This window comes from Columba livia, chromosome 2 (genome assembly GCF_036013475.1).
Source record: "Columba livia isolate bColLiv1 breed racing homer chromosome 2, bColLiv1.pat.W.v2, whole genome shotgun sequence".
NCBI classification, from domain to species: domain Eukaryota; kingdom Metazoa; phylum Chordata; class Aves; order Columbiformes; family Columbidae; genus Columba; species Columba livia.
This window is the reverse complement of record NC_088603.1, coordinates 16,965,148-16,980,700: the sequence shown is the minus strand read 5'-3', so window position 1 is coordinate 16,980,700 and position 15,553 is coordinate 16,965,148. Positions and strand designations below refer to the sequence as shown.

Here is a 15,553-nt window from a genome sequence, read left to right as displayed (position 1 = left end):
GTATTTTTATCCCAAGGATCCAGTTATAAACTGAACTAAAGGAAAGGACTGTAATTTTCATAAGTTGTTCTGCAGAAACTGGAGAGCCAGGCACAAGAAATTTTTTCCTTGCTTGCTGAAGACCTTTTTTTTCTTGTTGTGGACTGGACATTGTGGAGCTAGTTAGAAATTTCAGTCTGCAGCGTTTAGGCCTGAAGGCTTGAATACGAATTCCTGCATGTTTCAAAAGTGCAAAGATCTTATTTTAACCTGTGCCTTTCAGCCACCGATAGCTGGGTTTTTAGCCATACACCATCACTGCAATAGAGAATTCACAGCCAGAAATTTCTTTCAACTCTCTTTTCTGTGAAGACTTTTCTGTGTTTCTGTATGGCTCACTGACATATTTATCTTACAGACTAGCTAGTGCTGCTCCTGACCTGCAGACATCAGCCATGGGCTGTGTGAGTAGCACCGCTCAGAGGTTCTGCAGAGCTGGGCTCCCGCTGTGCTGGCGAGGCGCAGCGCCAGCAGCCGGGCTGGCCCGCACAGGGAGCATCGCAGGGCGGGGAGGAGGATCTCTGCCATCAAACCGAGTTTCATACCTAAAATGTCAGCCTTGAAGACAGCCACATTCTCCTTTATTTAGAAGTCATTTGTGACAATGTTAGTAATTAATTGGCTGTTAAGTTTTTGTTGTTGAGATAGGATTTTTATCAAGCTTTCAGTCATACAGCATTGAAATTGAAACATGAAGAACACCTTCACCGCCCTGATCGAGTCCAGCGCTGTGCCTCTTCTCATGCTGAAGTGTAATAGCATTCTCAGTTTACCAGATCTTGTGTAGCTGAAGCATGTGTGGGTGACATTTATAAATAAAAGGTATCATTGCTGTGGTCATGTAGGTTTTGAACAGCACACAGCTATTCACTGAGGTGCAAACTTGCCAAAATCAGGCAATGTGAACGTGCAAAGTTCAAAGGAATGGTCAAAGCCTACCAAATTGCAACATTTCTCATAAATAAAAATGCTCTAATGTATCAGCTGACAGGAATTCAGCACCTAATCTGTCCCATCATTGACTGGAGTGATAGGGACACTGCAGTTGGAAAGATGCCATTTTGGGGAACTATCACATCTAGTCTGTAAATTAATTCTCAGATATTTTCAACAGTTTTGTTTAATCAGCAATTTTATTTCTTTTTCAGAAATCCTGTGACTTCTGCTCCAGTGATCTAGCCAGACCCGAGAGTGAGAGACTGAGAAGCTTCAAATCAAATCCGACGTGAGAGTTAAATAAATTGGGGTGTTCTTGGCAAGGTTTCTCAGAAACACAGAAACAGATGTAAAAAGAGGCACAGAGGAAACAGCAACGCCTCAGCTGCTCCTAATGAGAGCCCCAGCAGGGAGCTGGTTAACCCTGCTCAGGGGCTTGCAGGCTCCAGGCCAACTGGAGGAGAACCCAAAAAAAGCAGAGTCAGCACATGCAGGAGTTAAAATGGCTCTTACCAACCTTGTGAGCCGCTACCACGTGCTGCTGGTGTTTTGCTGTGGAACGCATGGCACAGCCTAGCAAGGCTTCACCGTCTGTCTTGTGAGCTCTGGTACAGGAACCATGAAATGATCAGTTCAGCCAGTTTTGCAGAGCTTGACTAGAGAATGTGCTTGAGAAAAATGCACAGACAGTCACTGTCACCAGCGTGGCCTGTGCTGGAATGAAATTCAAGGTCTATCAAGGATTCAAGAAGAGTTATTTTCCAGTGGTGCCAGGTTTCGGGACTGTCTTGCTCTGCACTGATGGTGCCAGCAAACTCTTCAATGAAAGAAAAAAAATAAATAAAAGAAATCATAAGACCCTCCACAGCAGAAGGGTTGCTGCTGCCCTCTGAATAGTGGCTGGAACAATTCCCATATAGTTCAAGTGCCTGTGGTTGTATTAGTCATGCGACGATGAGAAAATAGCCGGCTCCGGGGGCTCGGCTGTGGTGGGGGGTGGGACGGAGCTGCCTGTGCCCGGCTGCTCCACCTTTTCCTTCCAGACCCACAGCAAACGGGGAAAGAAACCACCAACAAACATGCCCAGCAGCTCAGGTCTGAAAAGTCAGCAGGGCAGACCCAGGACAGACCCCTCTGGCAGACCCAGAGGGATACACGTGCCAGGTATTTTCTAGAAGTGAGAAGCGGTATTTTAGCAATTATTTTGAAATGTAAACAAGGAGAGGTCTACTGTGCAATGTTTCCTGGGTTTGAGGTAATCTTTGTTACAAAAGCAAGTTGTCACTTGTACATTTTGTTTCATTCCTGTTTAAGCAAACTCCAGATTGCCCATATCTGAAATACTCCTGTTTTGTGACTCTGTCATTACTAGAAAAATAAAAAGACAAAACCTGACTGGCATGAAAGCTCTTTTCTTGCCTTTTTTGGTAGAGAGTCCTACTACAATAATTCTGTCGAAACACAAACAAAGGGCACTTTCTAATTGCTAAGCAGAAAGCAAAACAAAAAGCACAAAATATTCAGTGAGGTAACCCTTGCTTTAAGGATTGTATTTCTGGGCATGGTGTCATGTTCTTCTTCTACTGGTGGTAACGCCCTGCACCCACTGTGGTGGTGGGGTTTGAAATGCTGATACCCAACAAGCAGGTAGAGAACTAAATAACAGCACAAAAATCAATTATTTATATTTTTTAAAAAAGCCTTTATCCTTATTTTTGCTGAAAACCAGTCATTTAGATAAGTATATTCTACTGTAGTAACTTATAGGTGCTGTGGCTCGCATATCTCATGCCTGTTGCAAGGGACCTGGGGAGCTGGGCAGGACCTAGGGGGACAGAAACACAGGGCTCAATATAACAGCAATTTGGGAATGGCAAAGCTTAAAAAGATTCTGGTTTGTTTAGTTTCTAGGAGTCAACTTGTTCCAGATAAAGCCATCACTGTGAGAACTGAGTGGCATTAAAAATACAATATTCCCCCGAGGAATAGGACTGCCTGGAAAAGCATTGGCCACCTGCAGTAACAAAACACCAGCACACTGCGGCGCTGGTCCTGGGGAAGTGTCCGCATGTCTGAAGATGCCTCCTAGCCGGGGGAGTTTCTGTGCCTCCGTGTTCCTGACCAGAAGGGCCGGGCTGAGCACGGACACAATGGACACCAACGCCATGCAAGGCCAGTCATGAGCTGCAGTGATGACGAGCAGATGGCCAGAGGTACTTGTTTAGTATATCTGTCTCGTGGTTTTACAAAGTGAACTTAAAGTATCTATATAAGGAACAGCTGAGGTACTTACAATCCATTAAGCTTGACAAGGACCATTACTAGATATAATATTCTCTCATAGTGGTCTTGCTGGGGTAAGAACCAGCAATGTAACAGCTATTCCTATTTCCCTTGTTTCCTTGCTAATCACCATTTAACTGCTCTCCTTGTTTTTTTTTCTCCCGCATTTTTTTTAGTTAGTACTCGCAGCATCCTGTGGTACTGGGGAGGAAGTTTGGATGTGAAGTTTCACAGCAGAGATAAAGGTCACTGTGGCAGTGAGAAGTAACAAGAAAAGATATGCAATATATAGCTTGTTTCTTGCTCCCTTGTCCTGGACGGTCTGGTACAAATTATATCTCCTGCTAGACTACAAAAGCTGGAGAGAAAGCACGCTAGATACCAAGGGATTTAGCTAATAGGAATCAAAATACATTTGTATTAATTGCTCAGTGCTCAAATGTGTTAAAAATATCCATATAACAATAACAATCTATTTCATAGCTTATGTATGACTTGATATTTCCAAAGACGCTGTTAAGCAACAATTCTTGCTGAAGTCCCTGACAGCAGAGGACAGCTTGTATGCACACTAAAATGGATAGGTTGAATGCAAATAGGCATTACATTTTCTGGCAGAAGTCCCAAACTCAGATCCCAAACTTGGGGAACCGATGAAGTTATGCATCCTAGCAGAGAGTTTGGGAAAGATTCTCTTCAAGGAAATCTGCATGAGCTTTGACTTGTGGTACAGCAGCCACAGTGAGCATCTACATTTACAAAGGAAAAAACCACCAGCACAAAAAAAACTTGCAGAATATCTGCAGATCTCTCAAATCATCATGTTTTATGGGTGTCCAGAATTGCTCTAAATCTTTCCATGTCAAAGTGATGTCTCACTCCTGTTGAAAAGAGCAAGAAAATAAATTAAAAGTAAACCAAACTGTACCAGAATTAAATGCATTATGCCAGCTGTACTGCAGCATCACAGATGTTATGTGTTTGAATCTCTGTGTAGTTACTATGCATGTGTTTAAGCATTAAGTTGGACATGACATGGACCTTCTTTGCAGAGAAAAAAAGGCAAAATAAAAAAGAAAAACCAGTGTATATGCATTTCAGATAACGAGACCACGAAGCAACTTGTTGTTTGGAAAATGGTTTCTCAGTGAGCTGCTACGTCTGAAATGGGTTGAGCTAATCCCCAGTCCTAAACACTAGCAGGATTGATCTTGGCTGAACTATGTGACTCTTGTCTGTCACATTTAGTGAGAGAGGAGCCAACAGTCCCTAAAATACCCATTTCCCCTGCGCTGGGCAGTTGTGGCATCCTGCTCCCCACATGCCGAGCTGCTGGGGATGGGCTGAGAGGAGCATGCTGGAGACCCCAGAGCAGCTCTGCACGTCAGAGGCCTCTGGTGCTGAAAATGACACAGCCAAGTAGTGCAGCTCTGGTTGGCCTTAAAAATAAGAATCAGGGAAAAGTATAAGAGTCCGTTCAAACTCCCAGGCTTGCCAGCACAGACAGCCCTCCAACTGAGCCAACTTGGTCAGACCAGGGGAATGCAGCACGAGGGCCTGTGTGTCTCTCTAGCTTGCCTGTGCAAAGTGACCAACCCAAACTAAGGCAAAGCAGTTTACAGCCTGTGAAGAGCACATTACATAACTAATACAGACCTTCATGCCATAACAAGACTTGCTCTTCTTGAAATGTATATTTGAGACCTTGAAAAATACATCCGAGAAACTATATAACAGTGAGAATAAATGTAGGTTGTCTTGAAATAATTGCATTTTCTTGTGTGCCCCTTTGAAACATTTAACACTGTTACAGCCTTTTTCTGTAAAGTTTGTGGAACTTTATGGCCCCCGTTATTAAAGTCGTTGACGTAATTTTTATCGGGGAGAGGTGGAATTCTTTCTCTGCATCACTTCACACAAAGCCTGCATCAACTCAATTTGATTTTATATTATTCCTTGCAAACATGACCCAAGCCCACTCCAACATCAAATGAGAGAGAAGGTTAGAACCATAAATTTTTGACCTTGCTGGGTGAAAGCAGACATTACACTCAAATCCCTGTTACTAATGGCAGCTATACTTCATGGCAGTGCAGGCGGTGCTAAAGGGCACCAGCAATGACATCTTTCATCACTTGCACTAAAACGCTCTTCGCTTACTGCCGCTCGCATAGGGTGCCAGTGAAATGAGATGTAAATGAATCTGTTGACAAACAGGTTAAATGTCAACACCCACGGTGATACATTGTTAGGAGTAAGGGCACAAGATACTACAGAATTGTTTCAAAGGAGCAAGTGCTGAAAGGTGAGCGAAGTTGTCATCACGGTTGTTTACTGTGTAAGTACCACGGTTTAACTGGTTGGCTCTGGTTCAGTGCAGCCCTCATCCTAATCTCCCTTTTCTTTCAGGCAGCCTTGCTTCAAACTTTGCTGCTGATCATCCACATCTCTGTGGCTCCCTGGTCAGTGTTGCAATGCAACAGGAGGAATCAGAGAATGTCCACAGAGGCAACAGGACCTCTTGGGACCAGTGATTTGGGACTGAGATGCCTTCTGCTTGCTGGAGGCTGTTCTGAGGGGTGGTGAGATCTTCAGATAGAAGATGATCGATGTTGTGCAACTCAGGGCATCTATGAGATGTAACGCTCCTGTGTGCTCTGAGTTATTTGGTTTAAAGGGAGACATTTTCATCACACTGACATTTATATAATTTTGCATTGTTTTTATTATTATTCTGAATCGCTATCCAAGGCTTGTGGTAGGCACAACTTAATGCAGCTTTTCTCATTTGCTTCTCTAATAAGCATCTCAAGATGCTGAGAGTTTATGCTAAGAGCACCAAACTGAAAACCTCCCTTTCTCTGAAGTTGAAATACACAGTGTTTTCCATGGTGAAAGAGCCAGAGTCAATGACCACTGCTTGTTTCCACTGTACCTCAAGCAAAGGAGGAAAGTTGCTGCAGAAATATGGTAGGAACATATACATACAAGGTGATACTCCTGATCAACTTAGTATCTTCCATGCAAAATACTTTATAAGGCGCTTAGGGACATGGTTTAGTGCTAGATTTAGGTTATGGTTGGACTCGATGGTTATAACGGTCTCTTCCAACCAAAATAATTCTATGATAAGCAGGATAGCAATTAGAGAAATGAACAGCTTTTGTAAAGCTGTTATTACTATGTTATGTTTAATATACATCATGCCCTCATGTCCCATTAAGGTATGCTCTCTTGGGTGGAGTGTAAACATGACCGGGTATATAACAGGCAAGACTAGACTTATTCCAGTCAGTTTTTGATGAATAAATATTTTGATGGTGTATTTTAATGATGTGAATGGAGAAACTATCCTGTGAAAGCGATATGAATATGAAATAGCCAGAGGGAAAAGCAACTTCTAATGAGATATGAGTAACTTTGAAATCACAGGGTTTCCTGTCTTAAGCTGATGGATTTGTCACTTCCTCCCTTGGCTCTTTCCCAAAGGTAGATGCCAAATGAAACAAAAATAAAAAATGCAGATGAAAATCTTCATAGATAATGACAAGAATAAAAGATCTCCCTGCAGAGCATTTGGAAAGTATCTCCATGAAAATATAATGTCTGTCTAAAATGTGAATATGTCTCATACTAGAAAAAGAAAATATGTTAAATAATAAAAAGAAAGCATGACATGTAAGGTCAGCTGGAGCTTCTGTGGAAACAGGGCTGGGTTATATCTCAATCAGCAATCATCTCAGGCGTTTCTTACAGCTAATCCTGAAATAACTTCTTCTTCAGCTAGAACAACGCAGCTTTGAGATGGGAAATGAGAGAAAAAGTGGGAATTCCTGACACTGAGGAAGTAACAATACATATACTTGATGGTTTCTATACTTTGGAATAGATTTTATTTGCTTCAGTAATTAGTGGGAATGCAGTATTGTTCAAAAGAGATTTTCAACTGTGAGGGTTAGATGTTGGTTCAAAAACCAATAAGAACCACCTACATTCTAGTGTTAAACCGAATAAAATGGAAAGAGCAATGGGAAGGATTTAAACTAACCTGTCACCTCACTCCTGGGGAAACCTTTCCTTGCAACATCTTTTCCCTAATGTCAACTTCAGGCTTCGTTCCTCCATGGCCATGGCTTCTGGATGTTCTTCCACAGAAGGTGCTGGACTGCGAGTGTGATCCAGAGCAGCAGCTCCTTAGTCCCTATAAGTAAAAATAAGCTTCATGGAAATATCTCAGACATACTGGTGATGAGTCCCAGCTTCCGCTGCCTTGCCTGGCCTGCTCTCCAACCTCTCTGCATCCTGGTTTGGATGCGTCCTCCAGCTACTCCTGGGTTTCTGATTCCTTTTGGATTTTCCCCATGTCATTCTTAGGGCTCCTTTGTTTTGCTCTCTAAACAGGCAGCTCCACCCGGCTCCTTCTAGTGCTTATTCTGTTTTGTGATTTCCTGGGGTGTCCCTCAAAGAGTGCCCTGTAAAAGCAGACACTTATTGGACATCTGTCTTATTGTTTGCAATAACAAGAAAGGGAGTATATAGCTCATTTATATGAAATTTCTTGCAGGATTACAAAACTGCCCCCTTGCTGTTGTGCCAAAATGCTCTACTCTACCTCCACGCTATATATCCCTGCTTCTCGTAAATGGCTTCATCCTGTATTAAAGGTAGCACCTGGAACCTGACCATCTATAGAACAATGCTTGAGTGATCTCTACTTCATTACCACATCAGTTTTCCTTCTCCCTACTCCTGCTTCTTTCTTTTTTCTCCATGATTTTGTCCGTGCTTTGAGCCTGACCTCCCTTTCTCTGCCTGTTCATCTCTCCTGTGCTTCCTGGTGGGGTCCTGTCTCTTGACAAAGCAAATGACTCCTTGGCTGGACCTTCTCTCTAGACCACCGTTGAAGCCCAGGATCTCTCCCATCTTCCCTGCCTTCTGCCACTTCTTGGACCTCTCAGCAGTCACAGGACAAATTTTTCCAGTTCCACCTATCCCTAGCTGCAAACTCAGTAGCTGTCTCTCAAGCCCAGTAACAGCAGTAAATGTGTTAGCACCTAAACTGGTATTTAGGCTTTATTGACTTGCTGTACAAACTGAAAGGGGTGGGTTCAGCAGTGCGCCTCAGGACAGTGCGTATCCAAGGGTGCCCGTGCCGTACCGCAGAACTCTGCCTTTTCAAGTGGGAACTTCAGAAACTTTTGTGTACCATAAATTTACAGTCTGTATTCTGCTCTCCTGTCACTAGGTTGCCATACAAATCCCAGCCAAATAACTCATACTGCATACTAAACATCGGTTAAAGAGTACAACACATAACATAAATTTACATAAACTCCTGAGGTTACTGAAGATTTAACTCCTCAGAACAACAATATTTAGCAGCTCTAAGACAGTAGCATGAACTTCCTCAGGAAATACCTCATGACGTTCTGCCCTCACTATAAACTCTTTTTCTTTTATGTCACCTTCTCTTAAATGTATAATAACATGTGTGTGTTGTTATAAAATTCAAATCATTGTATGCACTGGAAGAGGGTGAAAGAAAGCGAGCACATGAGAAGCTAATCCCAGTGGGGACCTCCAGATGGAGATGTGCTTGGATGCCATGGTGGAGCGTGTAAGTTTCAGTGTAGGAAGGACGGAGCAGCTGAGTGGCTGCCAGGATGGAGCAGTGACTTTGTGCTGACGTGAGAAGGGACCCCACAAGGTCTGGCTCCTCTCTCTTGGCTGGACTGGTTTTTGCAATTAAGAAAAGATGCCCCATGACTTCCTGCTGTAACAGGCACTATGCAGAATAACACAGTAATAACAAATGCAATGACACGTACCACAGCCTAACCCTAAGGTGAGAGAAGAGATAATATTATTCCTGCAGTAATCCCCTGTGGTCAGCTGTGGCCAAGTGCAAGGCTCCTTAATGATGACACTGGTAACTCTAGGACTTGATAAGCTTGCCTTTATCAGTGAAGTCAGAGCATGTTATTAGCAAACGTATACAGACTTTGTGTTCTGCTATAGTGCATATTTGTATAGACATTTCTGACAGTTAAAGATGTGCTAAGTTTCCTTGACAGAAAACAGACATTTTAAGAAAATGGCTGCTATATAACTAGAAACTCCTGGGCAGGGCTCTAAGGAAAACAGTTCCCATGACCTTCTGTGGGGAAGAAATGCTTATCTTTTAATAGGGCTCCATACTATAAAAAAATCCTTACTCTGCAGTATATAGGCTTTTTTAACACAACCCTAACAATACAAGTCCTGAGGAGCTGCATAAGCCATTTGCAGAAATATATTGCAAATTACACTCATCTTTACTTTCGGAAAAAGGAACTTTGAAATACTACTTCAGAACAATGAATTTGGAACAAAGATTGTATCAAGGTCTTCTGTAATGCATCAAATTTCATTATATTACACAGTTTAATCTTGAAATGACAATTACTTATTGATTTACTCACCCTGTTTAAGCAGCTGACTGCTAGCTTTGTGTATCTGGGAATTCTTACTATGGGTTTTGTTTTGGATCATATCTAAGTTCACATTTAATGTATTTATTTTAATTTAAAGCATGTTTTACAATAGGAGAACGTATAACCCAGCTGTCTTTATTCAGTGTATTCAGTTCATGCTTATGGGTCACCAGCTTGAATTGGCTCCTTATTCAACATTGCTGGATTCTTTATAGGCTGCACATGTCACTGAGCAAATGTAAGGAAAGATTTATTTATGAGCTGCCCTACCTGGGAGTGCTCCCCAGTGGCAAGACAAGAAGTGAGCAATGGGAACTGAAGTTGCAAAGGAAGTTACACCATCTGTCTTAAAAGCAAGACATAAGTGAGGGATAAGGAAAGGATGAAAACAGGCATTTATAAAAAGCTGATTCATCACTAATCTGCTTGCACTCAAACACAGACAACAATAGCTTGGTTTATGATAAGGTGCTACCCTTCCAAAGCTACATTCCACTTTGAGAGGGAGAGCATGCTGCAGGCAGTGAACTCGGGGTGATTGGCTTCATTTCACCCAAGAACTTGTGTTGAAACTTCACTTCTTGTTTGTGGTTCACACATAAACGAAGTGCAGCTTCTGGTTTAAGCAAATAGGGAAAGAAGCTCTGCAGAATCCAGATAGAGTGATCCCTCCTGAAGGCTGTTGGTTGACTGAGCTGCATGGATGGGGTGCCCACCCCAGCCCTGCTCACACCACATGGATGTGGCATTCGTGCAGCCATGTTGGGCAGCGATGGCTCTGAGCCCGCCAAGGGTCCATACGCACCCCTTCAGCAGTGTTGCTGCCTCTCCACATCTCCAACTCAGTCCCACAGCCTCATTTATGTATCATGTTGTATGGCCTGTGGTTTTGTGCTGTGTGGGTTATACCCACCCCTTCCAACTTAAAGTCGAGTGGGGTTAAAAATAACAGCAAATTTCTGTCTTTTCCTTGCACAGGTATGAATAAAAATAATTCTGAAGTAGAGGTACAGCATGGTCCCTTCTGCCTGGGTCCTCTGGCAGAGGCTTTTGCAAGCGCTGCACACTACCCTGGCATTTGTGGCAACAGCCTTTGGTTTTCTGAGGAAGCAGCAGCATTCCTCATGGTCTCCGTGAGTAGGGCGTTAGGCTGGGCCCTGGGCACAGCCCCCCTCCTGGGGTACAGGTGGGCTGCTGCACCCATGGAGAGAGACCCCATTGCTTCAACGAAGGCAAACACCTTCATAGCTGCTCTTGGCAGAGCAGCACCTGACCACGCTGGAGTACTAAGGTCCTGGTTCAACCCATCACTTGTGCCTATTATAATAAGACTTCAATATGCACATAAATGCCCAAACTGTACAGTAAGAGGAGTTCAAGAGGGTGAAAGCTTTTCTTTAGGCTTCTAGCAGCTACAGAAAAATATCCCTCTAGAAATAATTGCCTGTGTGTGTTTTGCCAAGCCTGCTTTCCAGAGGAAATGAAGCTCCTGTGGTTACACTCTGCCTGTCAGACTCCTTTCCTCTCCTCCAGACAGCACTTTCCAGCTCGTGTGCCAGTTCATCCAGGATGGAGAAGGATGAGGATTCCAGGGAAGCTCTTCCTCCATGTCCTATTCGACCTGGGGGCTGCACGAAGGACAGAGACCCAGGTCAGTGCCTTCTCTGAGAGAAAAGCCTCTGGTGAGTGCTCAGCAGTTCTCCATTCCATTTGGATCACCTGTTGGCAGATCAGCTCATGATTATCCATGCAGCTGGACACTAGATAGTTACACCACAGAACTTCTATTTCATTCATGGGTCATGAGAGGGGAAGGGGGAGTTGACAGGACTTCACAGACTGACAGCAGGCAGCTCAGCTGCTGATTAAGTTGGATTTTCTGTGTTAGAAATCCACTGGGAGAAAATCCCAGCACTTTAACAGACCTTAATTGCAGAGCAAAGCAAAACCGAAACAGAGGTCTCAATTTTTCATCATATTTTCACATCTGAAATGAGAATCCCTGGGGCTTCAGTCTTTGCCAGTTAAAACATGATAATACTGCAGACCTTTGTTTTCAGAGAAGGAACCCAGGTAGGAAAATACCATGCATGGGAGAAAATTTCTGGCTGAATATGTAAATAGCAAACACCTCATGCACTTGGTGCAAGTTTTCTTCAAAGGTCCAGGGAGTCCTTTGTGCAGGGAGCTGTCTTGTCACCATGTGAAACACGGGGACATTTTGGTGTCCCAAGACACCAAAGCCAAAAGCTAAAAGCTGGCAGGATGGACCAGGTACTTGGAGCTATGATGCCAGTCACACAGGCAGTGCAGAGGAAACAGAGCCGGCGTGACCAAAAGCTGGGTCTGAGCACTTTGGGTTACTCAAGTTATCTCTTGTGTAAATTGTCATGGTAGTGATTGCTGCAGCAACAACCTTGGCCTGTCAAGAGACATTGCTCTGAAGACAAACAAAAGAACGTTGCACTGGTGAAAATGAGTGAAGAAAACACTTTGTATGGATAATTAAGAGTAGTAACAATTGTGCTTACTGCAGGTATTACAGGAGAGGCTCTTGAAGAGCTGTCATGTTTCATACAACATGCAGAAGGAACAGAGACCAAAAATTGTCAGCAACTTCTTTCATATAATTTTTAATTCTTATGTTGAAAGCAAAGTGACAAGACAGAAAAAATGAAAAGCAATATAATTCCAGGTATATATTAGCTTTCAAATACCTGACTTTACTTTTTTTTAATTATTTATTTTATTATTTATTTTATTTTTCACCCAGCAAATAAATTTCCTAAATCAATTCAGCCCCTTTCATGGAAAAAATGTTGACAAAAGGTTGAAAGAGAATTACCAAGCAGGTCATGTACATTTTAGGAGAATTGCACTAGAAAGTGGTCTAAGATCTAATTTCAGAGTCATATCCTTCAACTTATTAAAATGCATTGAGTTTATTAAGCCCTTTACCTCTTCATATGCAGGAAAAAGAAGCATATTTTCCTTGTCTAAGCATGCTGGGGCAGAACTCTACATAGAGAGTTTTATTAATTGATTTTAAAAAAATCTGACATCCAAAGTTTGTCTGTAAGTACCACGTTAAATAAGAAGACCTGAATTATCTATTGAAGGGCAGTAGCAATGTATACTTAAAAGCAAAATGCATCATCTCTAATTGAAATACGGTGCCTCTGGCTGCTCCATTGGAGAAATTATTGTTCCACATTTCTGTCTTATTTCCAACCAATACAGGCTCTTGTACCAACTACTCTCTTGCCAAATACAAATCTCCACAGCAGCTACAACAGGTGTTTGGTTGCTGACAGCCACAGTCACCCCAGCCTGTATCTGGGGAACACAGATAGGAAGAGAGGGAGCTGAGGGTGGTCCAGAGGGTGGTGGGCTGCAAGGCTGGGAAGAAAGGCATGGTAGAAAGAAAAAAAGTCAAGAATAGGGAAGCATAAGAGGATAAGAGGAAGCTCAGATCCACAGCTCAGGAAAAGAGATCCCATAAGTAACTGAAGGAAATAAATAATTATATATATATATATTTAAAAAGGTAACAAAAAAAAAGGCCAGGTTGCAAAGAAAATGGAAGAGTAAGAGTAAGCTGGTACATGAGATTGCTGAGTAGAGGTCATGAACGTACCATGAGATGATGCTAACCAGCAGACCATGTGTAGCACAGCTCATTAGCTGGCCTTCACCCAGTAAAGTCTGATATTTCTCCTGGCTCCTCACTCGTAATAGGGTGCAAATCTGAATGTGTGCCAGCTGCAGTGCTGAGTAAGCACCAGGGTTATCAATCTATGGCTTACAGATGCAGGGCTTGTAGAAAGTAACAAAGACGATGAAGATTGTTGTAGCAGGTTTCAACTAACTAGAAGGTTCCTCTCTTCAAAAATATCAGAGCAACTCAAGCCATAAAGGCTTCAAAGACAGTGCAATCTATAATATCCAGTGGTGGTGTCATCTGTTCAGCGTCAGAAGACTGTTCAGTAATCTGGTGGATTTTAAGTCAGTAGTAAAGACTGATGTGCAATTTCCATGTGGCCAGAGATGAGATTTTCCAACTACCATCTTTATCACAAACATCAGGAAAGAGCAGAGGCTGCTTCAGAAGTTGCTGCTGTGCCTGTTCTGTGTTGCCAGTCATTATTCATCTCTCCGTGCAGGCATTGCAGGAGATTTTGTGCTCACATGTAATAACACCACCTGGATGACAGTAATAGTGCCAAAGTGAAAGGAGGGTGTCTATAAGGGACAGTCCACTTACTGGGGTCTATTCCCTTCAAATTAAAGTCTTTCTGAAATTCACCCGGTGGCCTAACATTAGCAGATACAGTTTTTCTAACCATAATTAGATGCAGTTCACTGATATAACAAGCAGTGCACAGTACTGCTGTAGAAAAGAAAATCAGAAACAGTACATTAGTGTCTTGCTGACATTCAGATGAGCTCTGACCTCATTAAGCCTCTGTGATATGAAGGCTCATTACACACACGATAACTGCCGAATATCCCCCTCTGCCTCTCTTTGGTCACAACTCCATTATGTTCTTATGAATAGCTCCACACAGGGAAGAGCTTGGCTGAATGGAGAGCTCTTTTCTGCTGGCCGCTTCCCGAAGACATGACCACATCTGCCGCTGCAGGACAGAAGAAACCTGACAAACCTTGATGTCATTATTGCTGCACTCTGAATGTTACCTCTGCATAATAGTCATCTCCCCAGTATCCTTCTAGCTTGCACTTTGAGTCTTGCCCCAAGCATGTTTGTAAACTTAACAGGAAAATTTTGAAAAGATTGAAAAAAAGATTTGATTGCACACTGAGATGCCAATGGACTGCAAAGGAAGATGGTGCCCCCAAAGACCAGATGCCTTGGGCATTTGCCACATGCCTTCACATCCTTTTAGGAATCGGCACTTGCTCAAATTCAGCCGGATGGTACAAGCAAGGACTTTGTAATAAATCCTATTATGTTTCTAACCATATACTGGGGACTTTGAAGTAGCATGGGTGTCCCAGCACCAAAACTAGAAGCTCAGGACACAGAGGGAGGGGCAAATATGGGAGTTGTAGCCCAATTAGACCCTTTAGATCAAGTAATGCTTGAGTAGACTGCATTTCCTTCCCTCCCACCCCCACTACTGTCTTGCACCTTTCATGGAGAGATTAATCCATGACTTTAAATAAGAGGGCCACAACCCAATTTTCTTACAAGCGTGTGTCCCAGCTGCAGATCACACAGATCACACAGAGGCAGCTTTAAATTGGCAAGTTACAGCTCCCGTTTGCATTGGGAATTCTGGGTATGGAATTCAACAAAGAGGTCATACTCCCCAATAGTTAATAGATTCTCTAGATATTCTTCTGGTTTTAGGTTTTTGGAATAGGAACCTTTCTGCAATAAAGTTTGTCCATCACTAAGCAAAATCAGATTCTAGTCAAGATTTAAAAGCATTGATTGTGGAATAAACACTGGTTAGCAAATTGGGATGCAAGACTCCAGCAGCCATCTCCTTCTTAGGAGATCCTCAGCTGCTCGAGGCCATAGCAGGGTGCACAGATAAGTCCTTTTCCTTTTAGAAGGCCCTTCCTGCATCTTGGTGAGGTTCAGCATGAGCAAGGTTTGTCAGAATTAACACAGCATAGGCCCTCCACAGTCTTGGACATCTCAGTAATAGTTTTCCCAGCCAAATCACATGTAGCATGTGTGTGCCAGCACAGCTGGGTCCCACTGCTCACCATCCTCCAGCCATGCCCGGATTCCATCTGTCTAACACAGCTGGTTCATCTACTCCACCACTGACCAGCTGCATCTGCAAGGC

The 15,553-nt window shown here is 43.0% G+C and overlaps 1 long non-coding RNA gene across 1 annotated transcript in view; it reads right to left on the bottom strand.

Annotated features, from left to right (window-relative positions):
- Positions 1–317: 317 nt before the first annotated feature.
- The window catches only part of LOC135578410 (uncharacterized), a 31,642-nt gene continuing 16,406 nt past the window's right edge, over positions 318–15,553 (bottom strand). The window contains exons 2-3 of the long non-coding RNA XR_010469952.1: positions 7,307–11,450; positions 318–4,139 (exon numbers count right to left, since the gene is read on the bottom strand). This is a non-coding gene — a long non-coding RNA (uncharacterized LOC135578410). The remainder of the gene's footprint in view (positions 4,140–7,306; positions 11,451–15,553) is intronic.